The sequence below is a fragment of the Dendrobates tinctorius genome, unplaced genomic scaffold (genome assembly GCF_039654945.1).
Source record: "Dendrobates tinctorius isolate UK_male_01 unplaced genomic scaffold, ASM3965494v1 ptg000011l, whole genome shotgun sequence".
Taxonomy (NCBI): Eukaryota; Metazoa; Chordata; class Amphibia; order Anura; family Dendrobatidae; genus Dendrobates; species Dendrobates tinctorius.
In genome coordinates, this window is record NW_027361679.1 from 77,002,859 (window position 1) to 77,018,633 (window position 15,775).

The 15,775-nt window shown below is 45.8% G+C and overlaps 1 protein-coding gene across 1 annotated transcript in view; it reads left to right on the plus strand.

Moving 5' to 3' along the window:
- UBXN8 (UBX domain protein 8) overlaps nucleotides 1-15,080 on the plus strand; it is an 84,316-nt gene extending 69,236 nt beyond the window's left edge. The window contains exon 9 of the transcript XR_012219959.1: nucleotides 316-15,080. The gene's annotated coding sequence lies outside the window, so the exon portion shown is untranslated. The remainder of the gene's footprint in view (nucleotides 1-315) is intronic.
- The last annotated feature ends 695 nt before the right edge of the window (nucleotides 15,081-15,775 follow it).

Genomic DNA, 15,775 nt, shown 5'->3' on the forward strand with positions numbered 1-15,775 from the left:
TCGCCATTTTATCCAGCTGTGTTAACAGTTGTGGGCCATCTCTGAATTTTTGGGGGGCAGCCATTTTTGTTTCTGCCACGCCCACCATCGCCATTTTATTCGGCTGTGTTAACAGTTGTCGGCCATCTCTGAATTTTTTTTGAGGCAGCCATTTTTGTTTCTACCGCGCCCACCACCGCCAATTAATGATCCTTGCTGTGTTTTAAGTTTTAGGCTATGTACGCATTTTATTTTATCACACCTTTCAATAAAACAAATGTTACTTGTATTGGGCTGTTCTCACATAATCCTTTTTTTTTTTTTTTTTTTTTACAGATGGCCGATATGCAAGATTTCCTGCGGGACTTCATTGAGGTGTACCGCTCGGTGCCTTGCTTGTGGAAAATAAAATCAGCGGATTACAGCAACAGGATGAAAAAGAAGGAGGCTTACCAAAAACTGGTGGAGCTTTCCAAAAACCATTACCCCAATGAGCCAGTGGATGAGTCATCGGTCAAAAAAAGAATTCAGGCCCTCCGCACTGTATACAGGAAAGAACTAAACAAAGTGGAGAATTCAAGCAAATCAGGAGCCGGGTCAGAAGATGTATATGTCCCCAAACTGTGGTACTTTGATCTTGCTTTCACAAGGGACCAAGAAGTACCGAGACAAATGGCATCTATGTTGGCACCAGACCCTGTGATCCAGCAGGACTCCCATGTCGGAGATTTAAGTACCTATCTTGTAGTACACATAGGAATGTACATGCCATTTTGGAATTGAATTTTAAAAATGAATTAGGAAAAATCGACACACTAGCAAAAAGTTATCCCATAACGTACTGATAATCACGTTGAAAATTTGAGGCCTATGTATTTAACATACCGTTGAAGGACTGTTAATAACCATTGATTCTAGTCCCATTATCACATTTTTGCTGTATGTTGGTGTTATAGTGTGAAGATAAATTTCTTTAGCTTTGTGATGTAACATGTTTTTTCTGTTCACGCAGGACACAGAAGAGGCTGTCATCACACCTCCACTAATCACGCCTGAACAAGACAGCATGGCAACGGTGCAAGAGGAGGAAACAGTTGAGCCACCATCCCCATCTGTGCCGAGGCGACTCACATTTTCAGGTCGAAAAAGGAAGGCCCCCACCTCGGCTACTCCTGAATTTATACAACTTGCCAAAAAAGTCCTAACTACACCCCAGAACCTTACTGGCTTTGCGTACTATGCTAATGAGAAGCTGCCAACACTCGATCCAATACAGCGTGTTCATGCTGAAAGGGTTATGCTCGAGATGTTGAGTCAAGCAGCTACCGAGAAACTCACTGACACGTCTGGTGTCATGGACAGAAATCACTACCCGCAATACTCTGGGCTGCACAATCCTGAGCCTCTTGAACCTACAATGAGGAGGGGGATAGACCATCAGCACAACCCAAGCCTTGTTCCCCCACCTTTTCTCTCATCCATGACAGCACCACGGAGAGAGGGGGTTCGCCCATCAAGGACAGGAACCTACAGATAAAAAGGCGGCACCTCTCCTCCGCCCCCAGTTGGGTTCATGTCCTTGACGGGTGACCCACGGAACCGGCAGCAGCTTACCTGAAGAGGAGTCCAGGACCGTCCCGTTCGCACTAATGCAGCGGGGAGGCCCCTGTCGCGGCGGGGTCGGTTCCTGAAGCCACCGCTACAGCTGATGGGCTGTTCAGGGTGAGCGGGCGGGGGAGGACGGAGCTGCCGCTCCAGAGAGAAGAATGGGGCTGGGGGACACCAGCATGCGCGGGCAGCGCCATGGTACAGAGGTGTACCAAGATGGCGCTGCCCCGGAAAAGAAAATGACGATTTCCGGGTCCCGCGGTCAGCACATGCTCGGTGCGTGCTCCCCGGAGCACAGCGGTGCAGGCCGGGAGTAACAGGTGACGTCAGCGCAGGAGATTTGAAAAAACGCTGAAGCTGCCTCTATGCTGGAAGCGTCTTGTGAACATGGAGGACAGCGAGCAGCAGGCAGTACAGCAGCCTAAGCAGCAGCAGCAACATAGGCAACACCACCAGCGCCGGAAAAAAGACAAGGACGGGCGGGAGAGCCGGTCCAGTAGACACTCCACGCAGCAGAGTAAATCGACTGCAAGAAGCAAGTCACCTGCCGTGGATTGCCCAGTGAGGGATTTAAATCCACCTCCAGAACCGCTACCTGCAACCGCGCATATGGGGTAAGTGCTCTACGTGAATGTTCCCCATTTTAATAGACTTCTTTCCCTTATTAGGGAAAGAAGAAAGAAAAAACAAAGAACAGGGAATGCCCCACCTGTAAAAGGCCATTACCAGCAGCCTGGGATAAAAAATTATGCGACTCCTGCATACAAGAAGTTCTCTGCGACGAAACCCCGGATTACGCCTCAGATCTAAGGGCAGTAATCCGTTCGGAGGTTCAGAGTGCCCTTTCATCCATAAAACGGGAAGGGAAGAAAGAGGGACACGGTAATAGAATCCCGATCGGAAAGCTCAACATCAGGGGAAGTCACCTCCCATACTTCAAACACCGACTTGTCATCCTCTGATGAGGAGACAGGGTCGTCATTGTTTCCCCCTGGATGAGGTGGATGCATTAGTAAAGGCGGTAAGATCCACCATGGGGGTGGAAGATCCCCGGCCCGATAGATCAGTGTTATGAGTTCATTTTCCCCTTCATTGAGGTCTGATGAACTCCCTCTTCTGGTGAAGGAAGGTAGTGAGGCTGATTACCAAGCACCTGAGCTGGTAGAGGATGACTGGGCGACGGGGATTTCTGACTGGATATAAGGCAGCCGACGCCCTTCTGCCTCGCTGGTGATTTCTCTGAGGGATTCTAGGAGACCAGTCTGATTCCTGCTCCTTAAAAGCTAAGTTTTCTGCTTTGCCTTTTTGCATTTGTGTTTTGGTTTTATTTTGCCTTGCTTTTCTTGATTCTGCCATTCCCTGCTGGGGTGAGCTGAATTCCTTTTTTGTCTGTTTACTCTGTCTTCAGAAAATACCTGAGTACTGACATAGTCTTTTTGAAGCCTAGCGTCTTCAGGGCCTTTTTTCCCTGTCAGTCTGTTGGCTCTTATTTTGATAGGGTTTTTCACGGATTGCAGACAGCAGCTTTCCTATCCTGTCCTATCTAGTTAGCTTGGGCCACATCATTTGCTCAGTCTATCTTTCTATCTGTGTTAGTGTATTTTATTCTTGCTTCACCGTCATTATATGTTGGGGGCTGCCTATTGCTTTGGGGTCTGCTCTGGGGCAGTTTAGATTTCCCTTTCTGTATTTAGGCTAGGCAGTTCTCCGGCTGTGCTCGAGGGGTCTAGGGCATCGTAGGAACCCCCCACGGCTACTGCTAGTTGATAGGTTCAGGGGTCTGCAATCCGATAGCTGCCAACTTCTCTGGTTTTCTGGACTTAGCTAGCATTTCTGTTTTTGCCTCCTACGGTGACTCATTCATAACAGAATCACCAGCCATACCGCAGATCCTAGGGTACTCAATAGCAGGAAAGAATTGAAGAAAAAAAAAAGTGTGTATATTTTTTCCTCTATATCTCTGAGGCCGTAGGGGGAATTTTTTTTTCTCTCAATGGAGATAAAGCAATTGTCTGATCGTGTGGAGCAGCTCACTGCGGAAGTGCGGGGAATTTCCGCCTACCTTGCTCATTCACATGCCGCTGAACCAAAGATCCCTACTCCTGATGTGTTTTTTGGGGATTGGTCTAAATTTTTGAATTTCAAAAATAATTGTAAATTATTTTTTGCCTTGAAGCCTAACTCGTCAGGGAGCTCTGCGCAGCAGGTTAAAATTGTCATCTCTTTGCTTCGTGGCGATCCCCAGGATTGGGCGTTTTCTTTTAAACCTGATGATCCTAGTCTGACTAATGTGAACGCATTTTTTCAAGCCTTGGGGTTGTTGTATGACGAACCTAATGCTATTGATCAGGCTGAAAAGACCCTGGGGCATTGAGCCAGGGTCGAGATTCTGCAGAATTGTACTGTCAAAAATTCCGAAAGTGGGCGGTCCTTACTACCTGGAATGATAATGCCTTGGCAGCTCTCTTTCGGAAGGGTTTGTCAGAAGCCGTAAAAGATACTATGGTGGGATTTCCTGTTCCCTCTGGTCTGGACGATTCTATGTCATTAGCCATTCAGGTTGATCGGCGTTTACGTGAACGCAGGGCTGCACGAGAGGTGTTGCCACCTGTTGAACAAGTGTCTGAACCTATGCAATGTGATAGAGTTTTGTCCAGGGAGCAACGTCAGGAGTTCAGAAAGCGTAATAAGCTGTGTTTTTTTTGTGGAGATGCCTCGCATATTATTTCTGTCTGTCCTAAACGAGAGAAACGTTTTGCACACACGTTTTCTGTGGGTGGTGTTCAACCTAAGTTTCTTCTGGCAATTATTCTGATCTGCTCCCTGTCCCCATTTTCCTCCAAGGCTTTTGTGGATTCAGGAGCAGCCCTGAACCTAATGGACTTGGATTTTGCTAAACGTTGTGGGTTTCCTATGACACCTCTGCAGACGCCTATCCCTTGATTGATGCTACTCCTTTGGCGAAAAATAAACCTGTTTTGGACCCAGGTGGTAAAAGTTGTATGTTCCTAACCAGTGGAAGAAGAGAGTGATGTCTGAAGTTCATTGCTCTGCATTGGCTGGTCATCCAGGTATTTTTGGTACTAGAGATCTGGTGAGTCGGTCTTTTTGGTGGCCCGCCTTGTCTCGTGATGTCAGGAATTTTGTGCAGTCCTGTGGGACTTGCTCCCGGTCTAAACCTTGTTCTCGCTCTAGTGGGTTGTTGATGCCTTTGCCGGTCCCCAGGAGGCCATGGACCCATATTTCAATGGATTTCATCTCTGATATGCCTGTCTCTCAGAGAATGACTGTTATTTGGGTGATTTGTGATAGGTTCTCTAAGATGGTTCATCTTGTACCACTCCCTAAGTTGCCATCTTCTTCTGAGTTGGTGCCCCTGTTTTTGCAACAGGTGGTTCGCTTGCACGGTATTCCTGAGAACATTGTATCTGACAGAGGAGTTCAGTTTGTGTCTAGATTTTGGAGGACGTTCTGTTCCAAGCTGGGAATTCAGTTGTCCTCTGCGTTTCACCCTCAGACCAATGGGCAGACGGAGAGAGCAAACCAGACCTTGGAGTCGTATTTGAGATGTTTTATTTCCGCTGATCAGGATGATTGGGTTTCATTTTTGCCCTTGGCCGAATTTGCTTTAAATAATAGAGCTAGTTCTGCCACTTTGATGTCACATTTTTTTTGTAACTTTGGGTTTCATCCTCGATTTTCTTCAGGGCAGGTGGAGCCTTCTGCCTGCCCAGGTGTTGACACTGTGGTGGAGAGAATGCACCAGATCTGGGACCAAGTGGTGGATAAGTTATCTCTCTCCCAGGAAAAGGCCCAGCGGTTTTCCAGCCGACATAGGACCGTTGGTCCCCAGTTTACGGTGGGTGATATGGTTTGGTTATCATCAAAAAATATCGCTATGAAGGTAGCTTCTCCTAAGTTTAAGCCTAGATTTATTGGGCCTTACAAGATTTTGGAGATCATTAATCCGATCTCTTTTCGGTTGGCTCTTCCTGTCACATTTAAAATCCATAATGTGTTTCATAAGTCCTTGTTGAAGAGGTTTGTTGAACCAGTAGTTCCTGGGGTGGCAGCTCCGGACCCTGTATTGGTTGAAGGTAACATGGAATATGAGGTAGAGAAGATACTGGATTCCCGTCTGGCTAGACGGAGACTCCAGTATTTGGTTAAGTGGAAGGGTTAAGGTCAGGAGGATAATTCCTGGGTCTCTGCCTCTGATATTCATGCCAAAAGATTGGTGCGTGCCTTTCATCGGGCTCACCCTGATCGCCCTGGTGGCGTGGTTGAGGGTTCGGTGACCCCTCCTCAAGGGGGAGGTACTGTTATGAGTTCATTTTCCCCTTCACCATTGAGGTCTGATGAACTCGCTCTTCTGGTGAAGGAAGGTAGTGAGGCTGATTACCAAGCACCTGAGCTGGTAGAGGATGACTAGGCGACGGGGATTTCTGACTGGATATAAGGCAGCCGACGCCCTTCTGCCTCGCTGGTGATTTCTCTGAGGGATTCTAGGAGACCAGTCTGATTCCTGCTCTTCAAAAGCTAAGTTTTCTGCTTTGCCTTTTTGCATTTGTGTTTTGGTTTTATTTTGCCTTGCTTTTCTTGATTCTGCCATTCCCTGCTGGGGTGAGCTGAATTCCTTTTTTGTCTGTTTACTCTGTCTTCAGAAAATACCTGAGTACTGACATAGTCTTTTTGAAGCCTAGCGTCTTCAGGGCCTTTTTTCCCTGTCAGTCTGTTGGCTCTTATTTTGATAGGGTTTTTCGCGGATTGCAGACAGCAGCTTTCCTATCCTGTCCTATCTAGTTAGCTTGGGCCCCATTATTTGCTCAGTCTATCTTTCTATCTGTGTTAGTGTTTTTTCATCTTGCTTCACCGTCATTATATGTTGGGGGCTGCCTATTGCTTTGGGGTCTGCTCTGGGGCAGTTTAGATTTCCCCTTCTGTCTTTAGGCTAGGCAGTTCTCCGGCTGTGATCGAGGGGTCTAGGGCATCGTAGGAACCCCCCACGGCTACTGCTAGTTGTTGATAGGTTCAGGGGTCTGCAATCCGATAGCTGCCAACTTCTCTGATTTTCTGGACTTGGCTAGCATTTCTGTTGTTGCCTCCTACGGTGACTCATTCATATCAGATCAGTCCAGGACATTATGTTTGGGGGACTGGGTCAAAAGAAACAGAGGGTATTTCCATTAGATGAGAATGTCCAGGGCCTCATAAACAGAGAATGGGAGAGACCAGATAGGAAGAACTCTACGGTTCCATCCATTAAAAGGAAATACCCGTTTGATGAGGAAGCATCGACGTCCTGGGATAAAGCCCCCAAGCTGGACGTGGCGGTCACCAAGGCTTCAAAGAAATTTGCACTCCCCTTTGAGTACATGTGTACTCTGAAGGACCCATTAGACAAAAAGGTGGATACCCTACTCAAGGGCACCTGGGAATCAGGAGGAAACAGGCCAGCTGTAGCGGCAACCTGTACCTCCAGAGCCCTCATGGTGTGGGTAGACCGACTAGAGAAGCAGCTAAGGGAAGGTACTCCCAGGGAAAAGATCCTAGAATCCATTCCAATGATAAGGGGGGCAGCGGCCTTCTTAGCTGACTCTTCGGCTGATTCGGTAAGGTTGTCATCCAAAACGGCAGCCCTATCAAACGCAGCCAGAAGAATGCTGTGGTTAAAATGTTGGCCTGGGGAGGCGTGGTTTGCAGGGGAAGGGAGCAGACCTGTGCTTCAGGAGCTCCTGAAAAATCCCCTATTTAAGCTACTAAAAGCTTACTAAAAGTGGAATTTTTTGATTAAAAGCTGAAGAAATATGCCTGGAACTGATGACAGGATGCATGGACTCGGATCTACAAAGAAAAATCCCCTAACAAGACATGTGAATGGTCGGGGAGAACCTGGCAGGGGCCCACTCCCAGCTGGAGGACAACACAGACTGATGCTACAAGCAAAAGCCTCCAGCTCACCAGCAGTAAAATCAGGACTCCCAAGAGACTTACAGGCCCATGGGTCGCCCTCGGAGAAGCCAACGCATGTTGCGGCTCCACTACCAGCTGACGGTAATGTGAGGAAGCGCTCAGGCGTCAGGAAACCGCTGATGTGGCAGGGAAGAGACAATGGTGACTCAGCAGCTTCAGCCCTGGGGCCACTGCTGATTGTAGAGACTTCCATAGCGCAGGGAGACCCAGGAGAGACCCACCATCTGGATGCCCCAGGAGACTCACCAGCCCACAGGTTGCCCTCAGAGAAACTGATGTCTGTATCTGCTCTGCTGCCTGCTGGCAGCAATGTGAGGACGTGCCCAGGAGCCGCAATGTGTTCAGAAGCAGGGGAACAGCTGATGAGGCCGGGTAGAGAGAGCAGTGACTCAGCAACTTTAGCTCTGCAGTAACAGCTGATTACAGAGACTTCAACAGCACTGCGAGACACAGCAGGGACCCTCAGTTTAGATGCCCCAGTGTTTGTGCCAAGATCAGCTCGTAGTGAAGAGAGTCGGGCATTGGAACCGCAGGTAAAACCAGAGGAGGGTGTCTGTCAGCTGCAGCACACCAGGGAGAACCGAGACTGCCACTCCGGGGAGGGGGATCACTGTGAGGCTGGGAAGACAGATTTTAGGCAATGAACCCCCTGTGTATACCACAAATAAAGATGAGCTTTTTACTTTAATTAGAGAGACTGCTAATTTAATACAGGAGATGGGAAGCAACACACAGCGATTCTTTCATACACCCACAGAGCTAAAATCTCCCCCTGATGACAAAATACAAGCTGACAGGTCAGAGGAATATAGGTCTGTTCCAGGGGTTAATAATGGAGAGATATCCCCTAACCCATTTGTTAGTATTCCTATGCTTAAAGGGGAAGTGTATCAATTTATTGAGGGAGTGCAGCAGAATGGAGCTGCTAACACACATGATGGTAAAAGTTCTGATCTTACTCAGTCATCCTTGGGGGACTATTGTGACATGAATCTCCATTTGGATCAAGGCGGAAATTCTTTAAATTCCTCAAGTCCTTTGGAAGATCTTGATAGTCTGTATTCAGAGGAGTTTGTGGTGGAGGCTGATTCATATAATGATCATGGGAGCGATTCCTCTATGGACAGGGTGTCTAATGAGACTTCTTCCTCACGTTCATCTTTAGAGGTAAAGGACAGGCTCGAGAAAATTACCCATTATTAGATGACATACCTGCCTCAGATGACTATCCCACAGAAGGCTTTGTAGCCAGGATGTTTAGAGCTTTTTTGGAATCTTTGGATGTTTCCGTTGGAAATCACGTTGTCCAGGGAAACCCGCTTAAGCAACATACAGAATCTAAGGCATCTGAGGTTTTTATAAAAAATTTCTTTAAACACACCTTGCTACGTTTAACTGATGATTCCTATCCAAATTCCACTAAGGATTTTGATAAATTTACAAAAAATCAAAAAATACCAGATTCTCTTAAAAATCCTGACACTATAGATTCAAAACTACATCAGATCCTCCCTACATTCACGGAATCAATGGATAAATTACGAAAAGACATTATCACCTTTAGGGATTCCTTGGCTAGTTTTGAGGATTATAAGCTGAGAAATAACAAAGATTAGAGGAATCCCTGAATCAGTGCAGTCCTCACAACTGAAAGAATACAATTCCATGATGACCTCCCATTTGATCCCGAATCTTAAAGAAACCACTTTGATTGAAAAAGCTTTCAGAATACGTAGACCGCCTTCACTGCCCTCAAGTGTAAGCAGAGACGTTATTGTCTCATTTTACCCCAATTGGGTAAGGAATACACTTTTAGGGATATCAAAAGACCCGCTACTACTACAGTCTCCATATAAACACCTGATGTTCTTTAAGGACCTGTCTAGATCAACACTACAAAAATGCAAGCTGTTTCAATTTACCACCCGTAAGCTCCTGTATAGCGGAATCTCATAACTGGACTCAATTTTCTACTTTGCAAGTGAAGTTTGCATCCAAAATAATTCCTGTTTCCTCACCAGAAGAGGGAATCGACTTTTTAATATCTGCTGGAATAATCTCTTCTGGGGCCTCAATTGGATCCTCCTCGCCGCCCAATTCAGATCCGTGTCCAAACTGAGTGTCTTGAGGTTTATAAGTATTTTGATTGGCAAAGAAGTATTTTCCACTTTATGGCTTTTGAATGAACCGGACTTTATCTCCCCAAGGTCTTAGGGTCACTTATATGTGTACCCGGACGCGACAGGTCTATATATATTTATTAAGCGATTACTTGCAGTGATCTGTAGTCTCAAGTATTGTAAAACTATATACTTTGTGTACTGTCTTTTGTTTTTTAACAAGTGTTGGCGTTTATAATAAGCAACTTTCTCAGCTTCTGTATTAAACTGTATGTGTTTTGCTAGGAGTAACTTAGGATTCATTGAGGTATATTATTGTATTGCTTTTTTATTTACAGGTGTTGGTGTTTGTAATAAGCAACTTAAACCTTGTGCAGATTTACTGTATGATATGCACACAATCCTTTACTGGATACTTTATTAAGCTTTACGTGTTCAACTGTATATAACCCATGATAGTGTATATATGTATACCTGTCTTTCCCCTATCTTTATAGGGTTTTTTTTTTTTACTTCTTTCCCCATCCCTTCTTTCCCTTGTTCCATTGCCCTTTCCTCCTTATCACCTTACTTTCCTACCTCTTTTCCCTACCCTTTACCTATACCTTTTAAAAATTTAAAATACCAATAAAGATCATTTGAAAAAATGTTGGCCTGGAGATTTACAAACTAAAATGAAATTATGCGCCATCCCGTGAAGGGAAATTCCTGTTCAAGGAGACCTTGGATGACATCCTTGAAAAGGCAGGCGACAAAAAGAAAGGATTCCCAAACCTAGGCCCCACAGGCTTTAACGGTCCTTTCGTAACAAAAAATTCTTTCAGAGGAGGCCCCCGAGAGAACAGAAATGGGACGACAGAAGAAGGGACAGGGGGTTCTTCTTTGGTAATTCGTCCCAGGACAAAAAGCCCTCCAAGTGACTGTTTGCCCAAGGTGGGAGGGAGGCTAAGCTTTTTTCTTCCAGCCTGGAAGAAAATATCAAACAACCCCTGGTTGATAAATCTCATAAGATCAGGATTAAGGTTAGACTCTTTTTCTCTCCCACCTCAAAAATATATAGTGACCCCAATAAGATCCTCGAAAGAACAAGAAGCCCTCGAAAAAGAGGTCCTAAGCCTGTTGAACAAAAAGGTCCTAAAGGAGGTTCCCCCGCGGGAGAAAGGCATAGGGTTCTACTCGCCTCTCTTCCTAATAACCAAACCAGACGGTACCTTCCGGACAATTATAAATTTAAAAAGACTGAATTATTACGTCAAAAACGAAAAATTAAAAATGGAGTCGATCAAATCGACCATCAAAATTCTCTTTCCACACTGCTTTATGGTGGTTTTAGACCTCAGCGATGCCTACTACCATGTCCCATCCACAAAGACTCCAGACAATACCTCAGACTGGCGGTCTCTATAGCAGGCGAAATAAGGGAATTCCAGTACAAGGCCCTGCCATTTGGGATCTCGGTTGCCCCACGGGTCTTCACGAAATTGGTGGCAGAGATAATGGCTCACCTAAGAGAACAAGATGTTCTAATAGTCCCATATTTGGATGGCTTTTTAATAGCGAGCGACTCAGCCCAAAGATGCAGGGAACAGAGGGACAGTGATGGGCACTCTAAAAAACCTCGGGTGGCTCGTAAGCCTGAAAAAATCAAGGCGGGAGAGTCCAGGAGTTCCTAGGCCTGACACTGGATTCAAACACCCAGTTGTGTTACCTGCCAGATCACAAAAAGGAGAGGATCGCTCACATGATATAAAGAGCAATGCAGAACCCTTCCATGACACTAAGAAAAGCAATGTCTCTGTTAGGGTCCTTCTCCGCATGCTTGCCGGCGGTCTAGTGGGCGCAGATACACACGAGAGATCTTCAATGGGATGTCTTGAGCAACCGGTCGGTTTTAGGAGACCACTTGGAAGGCCATATTACTATAAACTCAGAAACTATTCGTTCCCTAGCTTGGTGGGGGAACAGAGACAACCTGTCCAAAGGGATTCTCTGGGTGACAAAAAACATATAATCACCACAGATGCCAGTCCCGTGGGATGGGGAGCACACATGAGCAACAAGGTGGCTCAGGGGGAATGGGGAGGTCAGGAGCTAAAAGCCTCGAACCAAAAAGAACTGCTGGCAGTAGGCTACGCACTAAAACACTTTTTTACCAGCATCAAGAGGCCATCATGTCCGCATATTTTTGGATAATCGAGTGATGGTGGCCTAAATAAACCACCAGGGGGGAACCAAGTCCAGAACGCTAATGAACGCATCCTCCGAAATATTCACGCTAGCCGAGGAAAACCTACTATCTCTATCGGCATTACACATACGGGGAGCAGAGAACCAGACAGCAGACTTTCTGAGTCGCACCCAACTACATCAAGGGGAGTGGGTTCTAAAACAGTCCATTTTTCAGAAGATTGTGAAAATGTGGGGGACCCCGGACATAGATTTGTTCGCCGACCACAAAAACAAAAAAGTGGAAGCATTCTGTTCCCTAGATCCCAGGGGGAATCCTCGGACCCTGGATGCGTTTATGCTTCCGTGTACACAAGGACTAATGTATGCCTTTCCACCGGCCATTCTCATCCCGGCAGTAATAAGGAAAGTCAGGGAAGACAGGGCACGAATAATATTAATAGCCCCCTTTTGGCCAAAAAGAACATGGTTTTCATGGCTGAGAATGATGTCAGTAACCGACCCCTGGGTTCTACCAGATCTCCCCGACCTGTCTCAAGGTCCCGTGCTACACCCTCGAGCAGTGAACCTCCATTTAAGAGCATGGAATTTGAAAGGGCACTGCTGAGGGGGAAAAGGTTCTTAGAAAATCTGGTTTTCACGTTACAAAAAAGTAGGAAACCAATCAACCAGGGCTTATGGTAGAACCTGGAGGAAATTTCAATCCAGCTCCGGGGCAAGGGTTCAGGACGGAATACAAATTGATAAAATCCTTGAATTCCTACAAAAGGGGTTAGAACAGGGGCTAGCGACTAATACACTGAAGGTACAGGTAGCGGCTCTAGGTGCCCTCTATAATCAGAATGTGGCAGGCGACCCTTGGGTAACACGATTTATGAGGGCCGCAGCCAGGTCTAGACCGATAACCACCCAGAAGATACCATCATGGGATCTGAACCTAGTGTTGTCGGCCCTAACAAGACCCCCATTCGAGCCCATTCAGTCAGCTCCATTAAAAACTTTATCATTAAAAACGATACTATTAGTGGCCCTAACATCCGCTCGCAGAGTGAGTGACATTCAAGCCTTATTGGCGATACCCCCATTCACAAAAATCATGGATGATAGAATTATATTGAAACCTGACCCAGCATATTTACCTAAGGTGTCAACACACTTTCATAGATCACAAGAGGTAGTCCTTCCTTCCTTCTGCCCAAACCCTAGGAATAGGGGAGAGGAATAATTTCACACTCTAGATGTGAAGAGGTGCCTAGTGCAGTACCTAGAGGCCACCAAGGGATGTAGGAAGGAAGGGTCTCTCTTAGTGTGTTTCCAGGGACCTCGGAAGGGGCTCAAGGCGTCCAAAAGTACCCTGGCAAGATGGATAAGGGATGCGATTGCCCTGGCATACTCATCCAGTGGGAATACCATCCCGGAAGATTTAAAAGCCCACTCTACAAGAGCAGTGGCGCCCTCATGGGCAGAAAGATCAGAGGTATCAATAGAGCAGATCTGTAAGGCGGCCACCTGGTCAACACCTACCTTTTTCAAACACTAGATCTAGCCTCTACGTCTGACCTGACCTTCGGGAGAAGGGTCCTTCAGGCGGTGGTCCCTCCCTAAGCTACCAATCTCTGAAATTCTCTCCATGGTGCTGTCATGGGTGAGAGAGAATAGCTTAGTTACTCACCGATAACGGTGTTTCTCGGAACCCATGACAGCACCCGCTTATTCCCCCCCCTTCACGTGTGCGGTGAGCACGAGTTAATGTATATAAAGTGTTTTTGTTAGACACGGGGATTCTCCATAATATGCATATTATAATGTTATGTATATACTTTTGTTGTTAACTAACCGGGAGACCCTCTGATGCTCTGTAACCAACTGGGGGCGGAGGAGAGGTGCCGCCTTTTTATCTGTAGGTTCCTGTCCTTGATGGGCGGACTCCCTCTCTCCGTGGTGCTGTCATGGGTTCAGCGAAACACTGTTATCAGTGAGTAACTAAGCTATTTTTTATACTCCACCAAGGCAACGTGGTAATGAAAACGATACATATTACCAACAGTTGTAGTTCTGCAAATATTTTTTTAAGTTTTTTTTTCTGTATATATAGTTTTTAAAAATTGTTTCTTTTTTTAATAAAAATGTTATTTTTCAACTGAATACAGGTCTGTTTTTCTTGGTTTTGTTTGTTATTTGAACATTATTGTAGACTACAATAAAAAGATGGCCGTAGACATGAAAATCTTTTACAATAAATACGACCCAGCCGCGTATATAAACTGAAAATATATAAATATATATTTGTGACATTTATATTATATATGTAAAAAAAATTTTTAAACATCATAACAAATTTCTTTAACAAAAAAAAACAAATAAAACAACCAAAAAAAAAATGACTGGGGACTGACACCCTCTTGTAGGCCCGCCAAGAACCTCTCCAACATCATTGGCACACTACAAACAAAAGGTACATGGTTGTTGTTTTTATACTTACAGTATTGTGGCGGCTCAGTTGTCTCAGGTGAGGGGCTCATAGCCCACCCCGAACCACTGGCAGCAACGGCTATGGGACCAAAAAGAAAATATTTAACGACAACCCTCCATCCTTTCCAAAGCGAAACGTTCAAGTACCCCTTTTTTGCTTTTTTTTTTTTATTTATAAATAATTGCTTTAATTACGGGATGGAGAGCCTGCAGCGATATCATGGAGTGATGCTGGAGATGGGCTGGCAGCGGGGCGAAGGAGTAGGTGGTGACCGTGGTGATCCCCTTAAGATGCTGGGGCTGTTGGTGGTGCTGCCCGCGATGCCAGGCGTGATGGTGGCCCTAGAGATAGGGAAAACAATCCATTGAATCTCAAGGGAAGCGTGTGTTCAAACACGCGAAACGCGCGTCGGGTTCGCCCCCTACCTGGCCCCGGACTCTTTCAGCCTCTGCCTCCACCATTGGTAAGATACCGCTCTCTATACCTGGCGCATTTAGCGCCTCTTGGATATTTCCACACTTACATTCTGCGGTGTAGCACTGTTCAGGTGGTTGCGTGGTGATACTTATTATTGAGTTATACACACTTGTACGCCACGATATGCATGGTGGCTGTCATTGTGCCCGGGGGCTTTTGGTTCTTTATCCTGCGGTGTTGTTGTTCTCACGATTTTATCTATTACTATTTGTCATTATACTTGTCTGTATTTACTTAATAAAGATGACTACTTTTTTACTATATACACCTGTTTGCTCCATTTTTCTCCTTGCATGAATAAACTTGCATATGTGTAGGCATTACATCATTTTGCCTTTGTCCCATTACTCCCACCTCCCCTATCACACCCCTCATCTTGCCTTCTCCCCATTACTCCACTGTCCCCATCTCACCCCTCTTTTTGAGTTATCCCCATTACTCCTCCCTCCCCATCACACCCCTTTTTGCCTTCTCCACATTATTCCCCCTCCCCATCACACCCCTCTTTTTGCGTTATCCCCATTACCATAACTTCTTCCCCCCCATCACTCCCTTTTTGCCCTCCCATATTGCACAATTTATAAAAATAACATGAAAGCAATTTTGAATGTTAAATATTTTTATTATCAGAAAGTTTAAAAAAGTATAACCAAAAATTTTTTTACATGCAAACTATATCTGATGCTGCCAAGTCACTGCACCAGGCAAATTAAAGTATTGGCAGTACTTGTCTCGGCAGGCCTTTGCATCGTCCTTGCTCCTGCCTTGATTAACAGGTTGAAGTCCTGCAATAGCAGGATCATTCTCACGCCATTCTCTGAGCACCACGTTACCATTGCTGTCCGAGTCCATGAAGCCTGGCGGGCTGTAAGCTACAGCATCGCGTTGCCGAATAAAATTGTGCAGCACGCAACAGGCAAACACCACGGAGTCTATAGAATCCAGCTTCATGTTGATT